The 20,126-nt window shown below is 36.5% G+C and overlaps 1 non-coding gene and 1 pseudogene across 1 annotated transcript; both read right to left on the bottom strand.

Annotated features, from left to right (window-relative positions):
- Window positions 1-1,736: 1,736 nt before the first annotated feature.
- Window positions 1,737-1,808, bottom strand: Trnac-gca (transfer RNA cysteine (anticodon GCA)). The gene has a single exon. It is a non-coding gene; the product is annotated as a tRNA-Cys (tRNA).
- Window positions 1,809-4,845: 3,037 nt separating this feature from the next.
- On the bottom strand, window positions 4,846-6,539 carry LOC136800606 (solute carrier family 22 member 3-like; annotated as a pseudogene).
- Window positions 6,540-20,126: the final 13,587 nt, after the last annotated feature.

Raw genomic sequence — 20,126 nt, 5'->3', positions numbered from 1 at the left:
CATTGGAATATTGTGCTGATATCTATTTCAATTTAGCAATCGAAGGGTAAGTCTTCTCAGTCAGGTAGTAATTTTAGATCTAATAACTTGAGATCTCAATGAGGGAGTATTCTTAGATACATAATAACTTGAAAAAGAGACGTAAGTGTCAAAATATCGTTATAACAAAAATGGACTATGTTTTATTTTGATTTGGTGGCACATCTCATTCTTTTTATCTTTCATTAGATCCCTAATAAATACGATACACTGTTCTTCCCTTGAAAAATTCGCATTTAGTCCTTTTACAACAATGCCAGTACTAACCTGAAAATCGAACTTTTTGTATCTGTATTTAAACCTTTTTAGACAACCATGACTCCAGTAACTGTGCATGCGCATGAAAAACCATGAAATTTCACTGGACTTAACGCACACATTAGATCAAGAAGTAAACATTCTTAATATAGATTCTAGATTCTCTTAAATTGTATCGTATTTTTTCTCAGTCACAAAACTTCAGAGCCCGTAGATCTTTTGACCAAGGATCTGAAACAAGTCATCGCTTTCAAGAAATCAAACACAGGAAAGCCTCTTTATCTGAAAGTAAGTGCTGTTTAACGGTCGCCGTTACTTTTATGAATAAATGTGAACAAACCAAACAAACTACTTTGGCTCGAAAGAATTAACTAAATTTATAACTTTGTAGAATCACGAGCTTAGAGTATGCTTAATCTAGTGAAATAAAAAAATTGATAGCGTTCTTCACTCTTGGCTCCGTCAACACCTACCAGATGGACATAAAGTAAACTTGTTTAATCGAACTTCTTTTATTCAAATCTTTCTATAATTCGATCGAATCTCTCTGTAACTCGAGCAAATTAGATCCCTCGTTCGAGCTCGAATTAGCGGAAGTTGACTGTACTTTCTATTTACAGTTTCCTAAGGTTAAGAAAAGAATTTTTTTCAATAATGGTCGTCCAAACTATTGACTCGCTTTTTTCACTGATTTTCAGATTCAACGTAAAACATTACAGAAAGGAGACGATGGCAAATTCTACATCGAACCAATCTTCCAGCTAACTTTTTTACCTCCCGTCAAAATATACAACTTCTTGCCAGTTTCAATCAACGTGTCGCTAAAAGTAAGTAAACCCGACATTCAACATTTATATAACATCCAAACATGATAACGCTGGATGTACGCTAAAACAACTTTGCGTGCCAACTTGGTCATCTAGAACACGATATAGATTTTATTTTGCAAAAAATGGATTGAAGAAATTCGCCTGACCTTAAGGAAAAAGAAGGACAATTTTGACGCTTACTGCGACTAAATTGACCAAATTTCGACCTTTTTGGGCGCAAAAAAATTGAAGTTTTCCTATTTTTCCGACCCTTAGTTGGACTGAGACCCGGTGGTGACACTCAATCTGAAAACTACCGTACGTGCCAACCAAAATTAAACCTTTAAAACTGGAACCCAGGGGCTACTTCGATCGGTCTTCAAAGAATTTTCCAGGTTATTTCAAAGTTGTATTGTTGTATATCGCGGTACTTTGAATGCCATATAATAATAGATTTTTTATCAATGATATTTGATGAAGTTTAAGAGTTTATGAGAGATATGACATATCAAAAAAAGATTTTTTTTCATCTGTTAGAGAACTTATGTCTCAAGGTCCCTTTGTCGAGAGGCTCTGAATTTCGTGGTGGTCTCCTTGAGCAAATTATATAAAAGATATTCGGAAAAACTTAGGGGACACCCGGGTTTGAACCGGGGACCTCTCGATCTGCAGTCGAATGCTCTACCACTGAGCTATATCCCCATGTCTTTGGAAGTTAGAATCGACTCTTTTTCTTTCAATTCCACGGCGGAAATTATTGATCGGATCTGAGTTTACTCATATGAGAGAAAAATTATAATTGCAATTGATTAAGATGCTTTTACTCTTACTTTTTAATTAACTAAATATTTTTCTCTCAAGCATCATTAAGATATGGCTAAAACAGGGATTTGTAATAGCGAAGCTGGATAACGCACATTTAAAAAAGACTTGTTCTATCTCTGTACGTCCTGACATTAAAATTTGATATGAAATTTAATTTTTTTTAATTACAAACTCGTGAAATTTGGATTTCCTCTAAGCCAATGATCTGCTGCTGCATTTATTCTTCACGATTAAAAACTTTTAATTATCAAGAGGGTCTGTAAAACACTGGTGAATGACAATTTAAAAAATGAAAAAATTCGTTTTCATTAGTAAAGTTATAAGAAATTTCTTCTGTAAGATTATAAATAGCAATTTTTCATTTGAAATACCGCGCTACACCGTGGGGTACCTCACTTTCTAACTGATATTTTCAGATAGCAAGTCGGTATGTCTGATTATGGAATAAATTTCAAGTCAATTGAAACAATATTTGTCAAAATATTTACATCCGAATTTTTTAAAGAGCAATCTTAAAAGCTTCTCAAATTCATAACACATGCTGATAAAATTAGATTTCATTTACGAGGAAGCTTTTGGGGTATCTTCTGCAAATATTATTTTGATGAAAAGCGGGAACATCGTAGCAAAAAATGTGCAGACGTACTGCATGAATACTTTATCTGCTTCATTTTTTTATAAAAACAGAACACTCAAGGGTACAGAGATGGATTTCTATTATGAACAGTTTACAATAAAAAGACAAAGTAGGAATCCGCTAAGGAATTCTAGTTCTTCATCCAACTGCGCGATTACATATCCCTGGCTAAAAGGTATTTGGTATATCAATAGGCTTATTTAGCTATACTTTAGACTCAGGGTTGATGATTTATTTTCTCATATTTTTAGCATCTGAACGAGGATGAATTATCAGCACATTGTTTGGACGCTGGTGAGATTCTGGAAGTGTTGGACTTCAATCCTGGTGGAAACCATGCTCGTTTCCAAATCACGTTTGTGGTAAGAAATTTTTGTCCTAAGTTTTCCCAACCTCAAAGATCTTTCTCTTCCATTAACCCTATTCAACGTAGGCTTTTAGGGGCGGTTCAGAACTAGGGGGGGGGCTTTTCCTGTACCATCCCTTAAGGGTTAAGACATGGATTAATCCACATGACAAATTTTCCCTTGAACAATAAGCATTTATTTTTTTCCGAAATTTTTCCACTATTTGAGAGTAATACAAGCAAATTAGCACTACTTGATTCCCAAGAATGACTTGGACGACTGGTAATTCAAAAGTTTGGAGGAGTTATTTATATTGGATGTGATATTGTATGATTATCTAGTGTTGGGAAAACTGTCAATTATGTTTGGGGACGAAATTGAATGGACACAAGTGTTAGTAACTTCTGACGATATATTCAAACTGAATGGATAAAAAAATGACAAAATTAAATCTATGTGACAACTTGAGAATAATGAAAATATTGACAAAGTCTTTCAGAGAAAATAACGTAAATCTAAGTTAATAAATTAAGGCCTCTAGTCAAAAAATCGATTACGAGATTTGAAGATAAAACTTTTGTTTTGAGTTCCTTGACACTTTTAACAAAGAAATGTCTTTATAAGTCGTTTCTGAATCTATTCTATCAAGAGTAATTAGCAATTTAATTACAAAAATGACGTTATGAACTTTGAAAAGACGTTGATAAAATATTATATTACCCTCTTTTACAAAAAGTGCTAAGTTTTAATGGGTACTTTTTAATTGTCTGCAAAAGATTGAACTATCTAAAAATTTTCGGAAAAATGTTTCAAAAGTTATGACTCTTTTTGTACGAAAAATTGGGATGAAAAATTGGTCAAAAGCCAGTATTTTCAAGATTTTGAAACAAAGAAGGTTTTCGAAAATATGTTGTTTCTTTGGTTAAAGATACACCATTAAATGCAAAACTTTTTCAGAATCATTGTTCTTCGCCGAAAATTAGTTCCTCAAAGTTGAAATACTTGTCTTCGTAAATGTCTTCATTTTCTTCTTCATTAAATTTTTTCAATGTAATTTTTGAATTTTCAGATTCAGGAAATGTTTGCCTAACCAGTCTGTTCCTCTAAAGGATCCTGCATTGTAACACGCATGCGTAATTTGTCGTTCTTTTAGACCACATGTAGTTAATTCCCGTGATAAACGAAAGGGAATGAATCTTTCGGTCGGGGTTGTGGACGGCGAAATATGTCGTTTTTTATGAAATTTGTCGTTCTTTTTGTCTATTTTTAGTAATGCAGGATTCTTTAGATAAACCCCCTCAACAGAAAATGTATAAAATGCCATAGTTTTGTTGGTTACACCAGTCAGAAAACACATTTTATACGCGATAATTATGAAAAATTCACTATGGTCAGAGCTCTTCAGTAAATTCTTGCCAACTCGCCAGAAATATATGCGGTGTGAATTCTGTCCACGAAAGCAAAATTGAAAATTGATGTCGAAATTTTAATTCTAAGATTTGACTTAAACACTTGACTGGAAGATTTTGACTTTAGTTGAGTTCATATTTCCTCTCATGATGCTACAACAGTCACTTAATTGATATGAAAATTGAACTGATACGAAAAAATCTGAATGTAATTTAAGATACTACAAAAATCCCTAAGGTATAAATGATACAAAGAAAATGAATGATTATTTTTTAATTGTTTCTGCGCTTTTTCTCAGCTTTTAAAATGACGTATGCGATTAAATGAGATGACATCGAAAAACTTTTCGTGTCCCCAAGCCTTTAGGGACGCGTGCGCCTGACAAATTGAAGTAAATGTTTTTTAACCATCTCAGATGTCTTTTTCTTCTCTGAAACAATTAAACATTCCAGATAAATTATAAAAACAAGAGACAGTTTGGAACCTTCAGTAAAAAGAACTATGCAATATTGTTGTTTTAAATTACTCCAATACATTAAATATTTTCCCTCAGCCAATAAAAACGTAATAAATTATCTTGTCTCTAGGTAACTGTTGTGAAGTGATTACTTATTCAATAGGCCGTCGCGTTCTCCTAAACAACTATTGTTGCTCTCAATGGAATCTGCTGCTGAATCTTCCTGACCATCTACCACATCAACTGATGTCTCTTTCATTGAAACACCTCTCGTTTCTGGTAACAAATAGCACATGATTCCGGAGAATAAACCGAGTGCACCCATAACATAGAATGGAGACTCAGGGCTTACCTGTGTCAATCCTTTGGCTATCCAAGGTGCACTGGCTCCACCTATATAAATCGCCAGTCCCAGGGTACTCATCGCCGCCGTCCGTATGTTAGTTGGATATGCTTCAACGATTAATGTCGATACACAATCAAAACTAATGGTTATGAAAAATTTCCCTAAAATTCCTAGAATAATACGGAAAATGTTTTTGGGTGTAAGTGAAACAGCTAGAGTCACCAAGCCAGCTAAAGCGAGGGGAATAGTACTCGATTTCTTTCGCCCATACCGATTACAGATGTATGTTGCCGCTATGTTTCCTGGTATCTCCACAAAGCTGATAAGAAAGAAATTTAAATACATAGATCCCGTACCCAGGTCGCTTGCTGCTAACGATATTCAAAATAAACCAACGAATTTGTGTACAGGCAGATAAATAGAATGGTAGAGGTCAAGGCCATTTTCTTGGTTCGAAACAAATCCAACGGATTTGTTTTCTCTTTGAGTTTTGATGCTTTTGATAAAGTGGCATTCGAATCGAATTCTCGTCCATTCCATTTTGCTATCAATCTGAAGATATCCAAAGCTTCATTCGCATGTTCTTTCAACCTCAACCAACGAACTGATTCTGGTACAAAAAGGTATGTGAAGATCAACAGCAAATACGGTAGCGTACAAGTAATAACCAAAGTCTTCCATGATTCAATTAAGTATGCTTGAAGCGATAAAATACACAAAGCACCTGCGTAGAACATCCAGTACAAATTACCAGCAAATGCTCGATGTCTGTTCCCAACTACTTCATTGATCATTACAAAGTAGCTGGGTATTCCAAAATTCGCGATTCCAGCTACGAACCGGAGCGCAATAAACCAGCCTATCCCTGGTGTATAAATAATCAAAAAATTGGATAAAATAACCATTAGGAATAACACATAGGAAATTCGTTTCCGTCCATAATTATCACTGTACCAACCAAGAACAATAGCACTGATCAATGCGCCAATGAAAATAACTGACGTCAGCATATTGATAAACCACGTGTTACCGCAAACTAAATCATAATCAACAATAATGGAATATTCTTTGGGCTTTTTGAACTCCCATTCAGATCTTTGTATCTGACAGCGAAGCGTATTCTCGTTGGTGAATGTCCCATTAAGTTGACATACGGTACTATTGGCTACACATCTCCACTCAGGCTCCAATGCAATGAAATACATGATGAAAGTACTTAAAGCGAATGGTATTTGTAGTAAACCAAATATCACATTTAACATCTTTTGATACACTCCATATTCTCCAACCATCTTAAGAAATCCATCTACGTTCAAACCTTCTTGTTGTTGTACTTCTTCATTTTCCATTTTTATTTACTAGTGTTACAATTTTTTGGTTTCAATAATAAGTTTGAAAATCGTCTTTTGAACGTTCTAAAAGTGGTAAAAACAAGAACATTTCAACTAATACACAATCAGTCAGGGCCGGCAGAACGACCGTTAAAGTGGGATAAGGTTTGCTAGGAATTTGAGAAAAAATCTCCATTGCTCAAAAGTGGGGAGGCTGAAGTCTCCTCAGTCTCCCCGCGTCCGCCTTGCGGACGCGGTTAAAATTCAAAAATTCATGACCCTATCACTTTCAAAGTGGTGCTGCGGCCCCTGGACTAGTTAAAGCTTGCTATTATTTGCTCTTTTCATTTTCATAACATCTGAAAAATGTAAATGCGAAGGCTTTTCAAATATCGGCATATATTCTAGCCAACATCTTCTTTTAGTTAACGCCCGCGAAAAATAACATTATCTAAATTCAACTTTCAACTTGATATAATATAAAATAAAATTAAAAGATATCTTTCATCACAAAATGAAAAAGTACACTAATCTAAGTTTCGTGCTACTGCACTTTTCAAATGTACAAAATAAAATGAACCTATTTAGAAATTCTCTTCATTTAAAAAGCTGAAAATGTTTAAAAAGTTGAGATAATTGGTGCAATAAAATCTAATTTGTTCCAGACAGAAAAATATCACATTATGTCGTCAGAACTTGATATATGTATAAAACACATTATGTCGTCAGAACTTGATATATGTATAAAACACCTTATCATAAACCGAATATGAACATTTGTCCATGATTTAGTCTGTAGCTCGAAAAAGTCTATAACAACATTTCCCGCTTACTTATAATAACACTGCTAGAGGAGAAAATGGGAAGATGTGTACACGAGCTCACAGAATGTTACCAATACACGGCTTTTTATAAGAACATCCAAAATTTTGAAGGCTTTGGATTTTCTTAACTTTTTGAGATTTAAGACTAAAAATGTTTTGTCTTTCACTATTATGTGAGTATTTTTGGCCGTTTTGTAAAAAATCAGGTGTTTTAGAGTCCGCAAAGCATTAAGATGTCCTCAATATTTTGACCATCAAAGTCTTATGTTCTTAAAAAAAGTGTATCAAATCTTAAGCAATTTGTTGAATGGTGATTTGTAATTAAATAAAGAGGTCACTTAGTAATAAAAAACAACAGAATTTCTTAAATAGGTATGTCTCAATATTATCTGATGCCTGTGAGAAAAAAAAAGGATTTAATTTTTGATAGACTCTAATTTCACTTTTGTACTCGTTGAGAAGATACTCACAAGTGAAATGTTACCAAATAGAAAAAAAATGAAAATAGAAAAAGCAAGAGAAAAACGAAGAGCAAAAAAATCAGCTACTACTAGAGTCTTATGTTAAAAAAATGTTCTAATTAATGCTAATTACATCCTGTTACATCCTGATGGCTTTTTTCCACTTCATTTTTTTTCTCATTTAAAAACAATTTGAGTCTATCAAACTGTCTAACTGCCCTAACCATTAATTCCATGATGCGACAGTCCCAACCAGCATCTTTTGCAATTTTGAACCCTTCAGAGTTTTAAATGGATTGGGAAATATGATGTAATTATTTAACCCTTTAAGTGCCAATGTCATATATATAAGACATGGGCTATGTTAGGAGGGTGAAGCCCTCCTGTAATGCCCAGTTTGAGTTAGAAATTGTAATTTTTAGTCCAACTCGTAGGAATTGGATTGGGCTATTGTCCAAGAAAAAAAAAGGATCAAAAATGAGTCTTTTCAGCGACATTTTAAACTATGCGTCATTTCATGTCAATTTTGTTCAATTTTAAAATCCAATCGAGATTTATCTCCGGTGCTTAACCAGACAATATTAATATATTTTGGTTACTTCAAGGATGGGATTTGAATATATGTGGCGTGAAGCTACCGTACTGTATTCTCAGCGGATGTTTTTCATGGTTTCCCTTCGATTCAACAGTTTAAACAACTACCTTTCAAAAACAAATACCATCATTGGAAAAAAAATATACAGAAACCTACCAACCGAAATCTTTAATGTTTATCCTTTTTAAATCTTTTTACAAGAAGGTGGAAACGAAATCCTAGCTTTATGTTGCAGCGAATCAAGTTGTACTTTAATATGGGAGATATTCAAGGCATTTTATTATGTTTTCTATTGGTCAATCTCACACCAGCTTTATCAATCAAAGTTGATAAAGTCCACCAATTTGAGGAGACATTAATACAATCCCACCTACCAATCCTGATGACAGAGGCGTTCACCATCTTGGATAAGTATCACGACTTTTCAACATGTCTACCATTATGGACAATACCGAACGCATGCTTGACACCAGCCAACAATCATTGCAATTTACCACCTATAACATTATTGGGTCAGACCTTTCCAGTTAGCGGGACCTTCGATTTCTGTCCACTGACAAAAACCATACACGCGAAAGTTTATGCCCCAAACATAGATATCAAGGTCAAACCGATACGATATCAACTCAATTACAACAAGGCGGAGAAAATACTTCATGTTTCCGCTAAGATTCAAAAGAAAGTCACTGGTTTGGAAGTTCTTCAATTCATCGGCTCATTCAAATTCGACACGGCGCTCAAGCTTGATGTTGACTTGTCCAGTTTCCCTAAACTCCAATACAGCTTGGAATTACACTATAGCATACGTCAGAAGAATCTACTGCAGAAAGACTACAAATGCGTTTCGTGTAACAAAGCATGGCGTAGAAGTGGCCAATGGAACGTTTCTCCTTTGTTACATCATTTTTCTAAATACTTGTAAATAAGTTTTTGGTTATTTTGGCAAGGAAAGAATATGGATCTTGAAAATAATGTTTTATTATTTGTACTTTATTTATGCCCATTGTTATTTCTCGGGCGTGTAGTATAGTGACCTAAGATCACTTGATCTGAAAACGACCTCCTCGCGATGTGCGTCTTAAGTAAGGTCTTTGAAATACCTTATCGGCCAAAACTTAGTTGGCCTTAATTATTAGTCGGCCCTAATTTTAGTCACCTCGTCAAAATTTAGTTACTAAAGGCCGACTAATAATTCTTTGTTAAAGTAATACCGATATGAAAAGTGGGTTAAGGAAAGCTTAATCATAAACTTTTAATTTGGCCCTAATTTTAGTGACCAAGCCAAAAATTAGTCACTTAGGGCCGACTAAGTTTCGGCCGATAAGGTAACGGCTTAACGAGGAAGACTTTGACTGAAATCAATCCTCAATGTAAAAGTGACCCTTCCCAGCTGGCACACAACATTGTTTCAACGTGTATCTAATGTTCATAACGTTCACATAACGTTAAATGAACGTTGAAACAACGTTGTGTGCCAGCGGTTCTAGGACAATTGCCCCCGGATAATTGCCCCCAGGACAATTGTTCCCAGGACAATTGCCCCCTGGACAATTGCCCCCGAGACAATCCCCCCGGACAATTGCCCCCCCCCCCAGATGTCAAAAGTCAAAAAAGATGTCAAAATTTATGGTGATCGAGTAACTCGATTTTAGCCTTAATGTTCTTATAAAAAACATCATCTTTGAAATATCCTGAATCTTTTTGAAGACGTTTTTTTAAGTTTCATGAATGAATGAATGAATAAATAAATCGCACCTGGGTTTTCTCGGAGCCAAGAATATTTAAGCGACCACCATCGTTCCACCATCGTCCCACTTGAGCGTCCCAGCATCGTCCCACTTAAGCGTCCCACCTGAGCCACCGTCCCACGTCCCACTTTTTCAGTAAGCCGGCCTCGTATCTTCTTTTGTTGATTTTTTTCTATTCGGGGCAATTGTCCGGGGGGAATTATCCGGGGGGAATTGTCTGGGGGGTAATTGTCTGGGGGGCAATTGTCCAGGGGGGAACTGTCCGGGGGCAATTGTCAGGGGGGCAATTGTCCTCTCACGGTGCCAGCTGGGTTACAGGTCGTTGGTCGAGCCGCTTAACGACAATTTCTGTCATCTCTGTTGTACTGTATTTTGTAAGGTTACGTTGCCTTTCAACAGAGAAAGGCGGGTCGAGCATTTCCCTTATTGCCCCCGCAACGAGCGTAGCGAGTGAGGAGGCCTTCATAGCTTCACGCAAGGATATTGGACAGGAATCTCGAATCTTTGCGCGCGCGCGTTTGTTCGTATTTCTGTTCCGGCCAATTAAGTGTTCCGCAAAAATATGGCGGTAAATTATACAGCGGTAAATGTTATACACATTTTCATATTACGTTATATGCTATTACCATTATTATATATTGCATTTCATTAGTTTTGATTTAGGATTGAAAAGCTGAAGCGAGTGTTATAAATGCAAATTATAGAAAAAGTATATAACATCACCATAACAAGGATTACAATATTACTTTTGCAAATCAAAACAAACAAAATGGCAGACTGGTTATGATGATGAGCTGATTCGATTCATTGAATGGAAAAAGTGTTTTGTATGTCTAATTTTGTTTCTTGTCTTTAAAACTGAATAAATACTGTAATTTAGTCAGAAGTTCATTTCAGCAATGATTTCAAATTCTTTTTCGGGAATCTTTAAAGAAATTTGCTCAAGTTTTCAAATGTACATTTTGTTGATATTTTTGTTCAAACTTATCAAACTGTAATTTATATTGTGTGTTATTTTATTAATAACTACCTTTATTGTTTATAGAGCTTCTTAAGCTTTAAAGACCATTATATGGTCGTAACTCGGGAATATCTTTCTTAACTCGGTAAAACAAGATACCGGCAAAGTACAAAAAAGTAGAATGTAGCATATGAATCCAAAATTGAATGTGAATCGATCTAAACAAACTTTTTTTTTGGTCTTCAAAATAGATTTACCTCACTTAGAGTGTTTTCACTGTTTGTTCAGTGTGGTAAATCTATTTGGAAAACCTGAAAAAAGTTTGTATAGGCGCATACATTCAACTTTTTCAGTTGTGATAGCCTACGTAATAACTTGCGCTCCAGTAGTTTGGTGAAATAGCTCCAATTCTGGCTTTCCAAGTTAGGAGGGACCTTCCCGAAGACATTTAACGGTGGTTAGACTAGGCACACAGACAGTCATACAGAAACGGTAAAACAAGATACCGGCAAAGTACAAAAAAGTAGAATGTAGCATATGAATCCAAAATTGAATGTGAATCGATGTAAACAAACTTTTTTTTTGGTCTTCAAAATAGATTTACCTCACTTAGAGTGTTTTCACTGTTTGTTCAGTGTGGTAAATCTATTTGGAAAACCTGAAAAAGTTTGTATAGGCGCATACATTCAACTTTTTCAGTTGTGATAGCCTACGTAATAACTTGCGCTCCAGTAGTTTGGTGAAATAGCTCCAATTCTGGCTTTCCAAGTTAGGAGGGACCTTCCCGAAGGCATTTAACGGTGGTTAGACTAGGCACACAGACAGTCATACAGAAACACCATAAAGTGAAAGTATATAGCTATAAACTCAAAAAGTCTAGCTTCCTGAAGGCACATCTCTTCATTGTCTGCGCTGCGATCATCTTAATGGATTCAATCAGCTTTTAGTTTGGAGAAAAGATTGCATCATGAAAAAGTACTATGCACTTTAAAAAAAATTAGGCGCATTTCAACTTTTCTCGACTGTACGTCTGAATGGACCACAATGGCATATCTTTATTTTTCTTTTGACCAACAACATAAAAGATTTTGCTTGAGAAGTACAATCAAAGCGTAGGCGAGTGGAGTCCGGGCCTTAGCTAGGATTGGTTTCTATTTCGCCCTATTTAAGATGGCGCAGAACTTTTTGATAAATTTTATCCGCAGTATCCTCTTGACTATTGTTTATTAGGCAAAGTAGCAATAGAGAATCAATCAATCAATCAATCAGTAATTAAATCAATCAATAATCAAATCAATTAATTATTCCTGATTATTTTTTATGTTTCAATCTTTAAAGCATTAAAAGCTTTATCTCGTCAACCTGTTCCGACAAGCTCGTTTCTTGAACCCGTCTTACATTTAAAATCTATTCCATGTAAATTGGAAGTTTGTTTTGCTACCATGTACAAACCACTCTCAAGGAAGATACTCTCGGGTATCTAATAAACGTACATGTACGTTTATTAATTTTAACAAAAACTTTCCTCAATTTCAAGTGCCTACTTTTGTTTCTAATGATAAATATCCATCTTTGACTTTTGAGGTTTGTTCTACTCGTCAAAAGAAAGCAAATTACCCAATATTTACCCCCTAACCTCATTAAAAAGATCCTTCAATTAGGTTTGCATGCCTCCATTTTCGACCCTGTACGTTTATTCGCTACTGTACGTTTATTAGGTACTCGAGTAGTCTAATTACTCTGATATGGTTTCCACATGATAGCAAAAATGAATGCCAATTTAAGTGGAATAAACTTTAGCTTGCAAAACATAAGAGTCATTTCTTTTTAATTAGATTTTTTCATGTCTTCGTCGAAACCTTAATTATAACTAGGCCATCGTTTTTATTTATTTAGATGGAGTGTTATTGTTATTATTTTCAGGAAAAAAGAAAATCTTTTATTTCTTCGTTTAACCAAACGTGTAGTTACTTACTATTTTTTTGTCCCCATGCATTTCTTATTATCTTGCAATTGACATTGTTATGATTATACAATTTATTATAGAATTTTTTAAATATTATATTGCTGCGGTGGCATGTTAGTGTAAGCTATGTACTAGTTTATTACAAGACGAGGTTACCGATAGATTAAAAAATCAAAACGGATGCCGAAAAATATTTACCCCTTTTTAAATGTTAAAATGTAATACCGATATTTCCCTCCAGCTAAATGAATTCTTATATTGTCTAAAAGATGAACTGTGACAATTTAAATGCTATTGGAATTATAGTCTGTACCACACCTGATCATCTTCAAAAATTTAAAAACTCATTGCCGTAGAGGAAGGGTTGGTCTAAAAAGCAGGGTAGCCAATTGGGGTAGCCAATTGGGCTAGGTTGTGGGGTACCTGAATATTTTACAGACCAGAATAGAAATACCGAAAATGAATGCATAGAACCATATTTTACTGACCAGGGAGCACGAATCCGATTGATACTTAGATTGATCATGTATGATTACAAAGATAAACAAAGATATAAATTACCACGTGTTAATGCACGAGGAGTAAGAAATAGAGCTTCATTATAATAGAGCTATTTCAAAAGACTTTTTGTATCTATTATAAGCTGCCATATTAAAAAATTTTGAAAGGAATTAATTCTTTGAAACATCCAAACATGATAGAAATTAAACAATAGATTCAATAACAAAGGATTGTTAAGATATGACAAGATTAGAGATCATATGGCCCAAAGGCGATTTCAAAGCTATTATCATCGAATTACAGCTTCACGGAAATAACAATTAAAAACATAAATAAAATCTAAATCTAAAATATTAAAAACTGTTTTGTATATATTTTTTATTCGGGTCTGTAAATTTTCAAACGAAGCCAAGAAGGAAGACAAAATGGCGCCAGGTCTCTTGAGAAGTAACAAAGTTTAGTACCTTTGGAAAAAAGGCTATTGTGGCTGAAGTTCGAAAGGAATCTTAAATTTTATTACATGGAATCATTAACAAGATGTTGTATAGTTATTTCCACATGAAAACAGGTTTCAGATTTCAAAAGTTTAGGCAAAAAGAGGTACCCCATAACCTAGCCCAATTGGCTACCCCATTGGCTACCCTGCTTTTTAGACCAACCCGTAGAGGAACGAGCCATTAATATAAGATAAACTTTAGTCCCGGAGGGGGGGTACTACGGTTGCGAGCTGACGGGTACGCCTGACGTTCGACCCTCGGACCCTTAGCAGGACTAAAAAGTAGGAAAAAAAGAAAATTAGTTAGACTGAAATTTTCTGATTTTTCCAGCCCTTAGCGGGACCTAAAACGGGTACCCGTAAGGGCGGCACATACCCGTGTCCTCTATTTGCCTTAGTACCCACCCTCTCCGAGACTTTAGTGCAGATCATGGAAAGCCAGTCCCTTAATCCATAGCATACTTATCTTGCAGGGGAATCAACCGCAGGATTTAAATTGAGATAAAAAGCTACGGATTCAAAGTCGTCAATATTGCTCTCCTCCTCCTCCTCCTCAACAAACAAGGCTTTTAATTATTCCCACTTTTTCTAAACAGGTATTAGACGAACAAAGGAGAGAATGGAAAGGATCTTGTATTTTCGAAACGAATCATAAAACACCCTTTCAAATCAAAATGGAATCTACAAATCAGACTTCCAAGGTAAGTAACACAGCTATGTGTGCTAGACCCAAGGGGTGGATTTAAGTACCAGTCAAATTTATGACAGATAATCTTCATTTCCTTATATAACAATGCTGGACAAAAGGTTTGTAGACTTCTGCAATATTTGCATATTTTTATTCTTTTTGTCATTTTGGCTCAATAAGGCCGGGGGTCATAGGGTATAAAGGGTCCCTATACCCCAGTGGACATACCCCAAACCCGTGTCATTTGTTTCATTTGTTTCATTTTGACTTTAAGTCATTTTGACTTTAAGTCATTTTGACTTTAAGTCATTTTGACTTTAAGTCTCGAAAAAAAGGAGTGACCCCCGTTCTTTTTATTCTTTTTGTCATTTTGGCTCAATAAGGCCGGGGGTCATAGGGTATAAAGGGTCCCTATACCCCAGTGGACATACCCCAAACCCGTGTCATTTGTTTCATTTGTTTCATTTTGACTTTAAGTCATTTTGACTTTAAGTCATTTTGACTTTAAGTCATTTTGACTTTCAGTCTCGAAAAAAAGGAGAGACCCCCGTTCTTTTTATTCTTTTTGTCATTTTGGCTCAATAAGGCCTGGAGTCATAGGCCATAAGGGGTCCCTATACCCCAGTGGACATACCCCAAACCCGTGTCATTTGTTTCATTTGTTTCATTTTGACTTTAAGTCATTTTGACTTTAAGTCATTTTGACTTTAAGTCTCGAAAAAAAGGAGTGACCCCCGTTCTTTTTATTCTTTTTGTCATTTTGGCTCAATAAGGCCTGGAGTCATAGGCCATAAGGGGTCCCTATACCCCAGTGGACATACCCCAAACCCGTGTCATTTGTTTCATTTGTTTCATTTTGACTTTAAGTCATTTTGACTTTAAGTCATTTTGACTTTAAGTCATTTTGACTTTAAGTCTCGAAAAAAAGGAGTGACCCCCGTTCTTTTTATTCTTTTTGTCATTTTGGCTCAATAAGGCCTGGAGTCATAGGCCATAAGGGGTCCCTATACCCCAGTGGACATACCCAACCCGTGTCATTTGTTTCATTGTTTCATTTGACTTAAGTCTCGAAAAAAAGGAGAGACCCCCGTTCTTTTTATTCTTTTTGTCATTTTGGCTCAATAAGGCCGGGGGTCATAGGGTATAAAGGGTCCCTATACCCCAGTGGACATACCCCAAACCCGTGTCATTTGTTTCATTTGTTTCATTTTGACTTTAAGTCATTTTGACTTTAAGTCTCGAAAAAAAGGAGTGACCCCCGTTCTTTTTATTCTTTTTGTCATTTTGGCTCAATAAGGCCTAGAGTCATAGGCCATAAGGGGTCCCTATACCCCAGTGGACATACCCCAAACCCGTGTCATTTGTTTCATTTGTTTCATTTTGACTTTAAGTCATTTTGACTTTAAGTCATTTTGACTTTAAGTCTCGAAAAAAAGGAGTGACCCCCGTTCTTTTTATTCTTTTTGTCATTTTGGCTCAATAAGGCCTACAGTCATAGGCCATAAGGGGTCCCTATACCCCAGTGGACATACCCCAAACCCGTGTCATTTGTTTCATTTCTTTCATTTTGACTTTAAGTCTCGAAAAAAAGGAGAGACCCCCGTTCTTTTTATTCTTTTCGTCATTTTGGCTCAATAAGGCCGGGGGTCATAGGGCATAAGGGGTCCCTATACCCCCGTGGACATACCCCAAACCCGTGTCATTTGTTTCATTTGTTTCATTTTGACTTTAAGTCATTTTGACTTTAAGTCTCGAAAAAAAGGAGTGACCCCCGTTCTTTTTGTTCTTTTTGTCATTTTGGCTCAATAAGGCTTGGAGTCATAGGCCATAAGGGGTCCCTATACCCCAGGGAAAATGTTATATCGGATGGCCAAAAGTCACCTCACCTTCTTTTCTTTTCTTTCCTATCTCTTATCCTATTTTTCTCTTTTCTGACTGTCTGAGTTTCTGAGACTTAGTTTCTCATTTCTGACTGAGTTTTCATACCTGTCAATCATTTGTCCATCAATTTCGACCAGTCTAATTTTCGCACCGAGTGGGATTCGAACCACCACCAAAGAAAGACCTTCAGATTCGGAATCCAGCCCTCTATCCGTTGAGCCATCGCCGCACAGCAAAACCACGCAATTCATAACATATTATACCAAACTGGCAAAAGACGGGGGTAATATTATTATAATAGTGGTAAAAGTACCCCTTTTTTAAACCTGACTGAAATTCGAGCCGTTACTAGCAACCCTGCGGGGCCCAAGGCGCCGAGTATGCACCCGGCACAGTGACAAGCCGTTACTAGCAACCCTGACCCTACCTAACCCCCGGAAAAGTGACTATCAGCGATCCGTGGATAAAAAAATAAAATTAAAAAATGAAGGTGACTATTGGCCATCCGATATAAGAGCATCCATACCCCAGTGGACATACCCCAAACCCGTGTCATTTGTTTCATTTGTTTCATTTTGACTTTAAGTCTCGAAAAAAAGGAGAGACCCCCGTTCTTTTTATTCTTTTTGTCATTTTGGCTCAATAAGGCCGGGGGTCATAGGGTATAAAGGGTCCCTATACCCCAGTGGACATACCCCAAACCCGTGTCATTTGTTTCATTTGTTTCATTTTGACTTTAAGTCATTTTGACTTTAAGTCATTTTGACTTTAAGTCATTTTGACTTTAAGTCATTTTGACTTTAAGTCATTTTGACTTTAAGTCTCGAAAAAAAGGAGTGACCCCCGTTCTTTTATTCTTTTTTGTCATTTTGGCGCCAATAAGGCCTGGAGTCATAGGCCATAAGGGGTCCTATACCCCAGTGGACATACCCCAAACCCGTGTCATTTGTTTCATTTGTTTCATTTTGACTTTAAGTCTCGAAAAAAAGGAGAGACCCCCCGTTCTTTTATTCTTTTGTCATTTTGCTCAATAAGGCCGGGGGTCATAGGGATAAAAGGGTCCTATACCCCAGTGGATACCCCCAAACCCGTGTCATTTGTTTCATTTGTTCATTTTGACTTTAAGTCATTTTGACTTTAAGTCTCGAAAAAAAGGAGTGACCCCCGTTCTTTTTATTCTTTTTGTCATTTTGGCTCAATAAGGCCTAGAGTCATAGGCCATAAGGGGTCCCTATACCCCAGTGGACATACCCCAAACCCGTGTCATTTGTTTCATTTGTTTCATTTTGACTTTAAGTCTCGAAAAAAAGGAGAGACCCCCGTTCTTTTTATTCTTTTTGTCATTTTGGCTCAATAAGGCCGGGGGTCATAGGGTATAAAGGGTCCCTATACCCCAGTGGACATACCCCAAACCCGTGTCATTTGTTTCATTTGTTTCATTTTGACTTTAAGTCATTTTGACTTTGTGTCATTTTGACTTTAAGTCATTTTGACTTTAAGTCATTTTGACTTTAAGTCATTTTGACTTTAAGTCTCGAAAAAAAGGAGTGACCCCCGTTCTTTTTATTCTTTTTGTCATTTTGGCTCAATAAGGCCTGGAGTCAAAGGTCATAAGGGGTCCCTATACCCCAGTGGACATACCCCAAACCCGTGTCATTTGTTTCATTTGTTTCATTTTGACTTTAAGTCTCGAAAAAAAGGAGAGACCCCCGTTCTTTTTATTCTTTTTGTCATTTTGGCTCAATAAGGCCGGGGGTCATAGGGTATAAAGGGTCCCTATACCCCAGTGGACATACCCCAAACCCGTGTCATTTGTTTCATTTGTTTCATTTTGACTTTAAGTCATTTTGACTTTAAGTCATTTTGACTTTAAGTCTCGAAAAAAAGGAGTGACCCCCGTTCTTTTTATTCTTTTTGTCATTTTGGCTCAATAAGGCCTGGAGTCATAGGCCATAAGGGGTCCCTATACCCCAGTGGACATACCCCAAACCCGTGTCATTTGTTTCATTTGTTTCATTTTGACTTTAAGTCTTGAAAAAAAAGGAGAGACCCCCGTTCTTTTTATTCTTTTTGTCATTTTGGCTCAATAAGGCCTGGAGTCATAGGCCATAAGGGGTCCCTATACCCTAGTGGACATAACCCAAACCCGTGTCATTTGTTTCATTTGTTTCATTTTGACTTTAAGTCTCGAAAAAAAGGAGTGACCCCCGTTCTTTTTATTCTTTTTGTCATTTTGGCTCAATAAGGCCGGGGTCATAGGGCATAAGGGGTCCCTATACCCCAGGGGACATACCCCAAACCAGTGTCATTTGTTTCATTTGTTTCATTTTGACTTTAAGTCATTTTGACTTTCAGTCTCGAAAAAAAGGAGTGACCCCCGTTCTTTTTATTCTTTTTGTCATTTTGGCTCAATAAGGCCGGGGGTCATAGTGCATAAAGGGTCCCTATACCCCAGGGGACATACCCCAAACCCGTGTCATTTGTTTCATTTGTTTCATTTTGACTTTAAGTCATTTTGACTTTAAGTCTCGAAAAAAAGGAGTGACCCCCGTTCTTTTTATTCTTTTTGTCATTTTGGCTCAATAAGGCCTGGAGTCATAGGCCATAAGGGGTCCGTATACCCCAGTGGACATAACCCAAACCCGTGTCATTTTTTTCATTTGTTTCATTTTGACTTTAAGTCTCGAAAAAAAGGAGAGACCCCCGTTCTTTTTATTCTTTTTACCCCAAACTACAGATATCTAAGCCCGAAGGGCTAGATTTGCAACTTTAAGCTTTCTCCAGCAAAAAAAAGTTAAGCTAAAATTTGACTTTTTAAATTTCGTGCCGATGGATAGGATCTAGCATTTTAATTGTTTTCGGAGTGCGAGATCAAAAAACGTAGCCGACAAACGCTATTTCACATCTCTCAAACCGGTGAAATTGCATATTTTAGTCACGTGACTCTGGTAGGAAATCCTTCCAAAGATGAGCTTCACTTTTTGATAAAAGCTGCAAATCTAGCCCTTCGGGCTTTACAGATATCTGTGCCCCAAACCCGTGTCATTTGTTTCATTTGTTTCATTTGTTTCATTTTGACTTTAAGTCTCGAAAAAAAGGAGTGACCCCCGTTCTTTTTATTCTTTTCGTCATTTTGGCTCAATAAGGCCTAGAGTCATAGGCCATAAGGGGTCCCTATACCCCAGTGGACATACCCCAAACCCGTGTCATTTGTTTCATTTGTTTCATTTTGACTTTGAGTCTCGAAAAAAAGGAGTGACCCCCGTTCTTTTTTTTCTTTTTGTCATTTTGGCTCAATAAGGCCGGGGGTCATAGGGCATAAGGGGTCCCTATACCCCAGTGGACATACCCAAACCCGTGTCATTTGTTTCATTTGTTTCATTTTGACTTTGAGTCTCGAAAAAAAGGAGTGACCCCCGTTCTTTTTTTTCTTTTTGTCATTTTGGCTCAATAAGGCCGGGGGTCATAGGGCATAAGGGGTCCCTATACCCCAGTGGACATACCCAAACCCGTGTCATTTGTTTCATTTGTTTCATTTTGACTTTG

The sequence above is a fragment of the Clytia hemisphaerica genome, unplaced genomic scaffold (genome assembly GCF_902728285.1).
Source record: "Clytia hemisphaerica strain Z4C2 unplaced genomic scaffold, Clytia hemisphaerica genome assembly, whole genome shotgun sequence".
Lineage (NCBI taxonomy): Eukaryota > Metazoa > Cnidaria > Hydrozoa > Leptothecata > Clytiidae > Clytia > Clytia hemisphaerica.
This window is presented reverse-complemented; position numbering and strand designations above follow the sequence as displayed.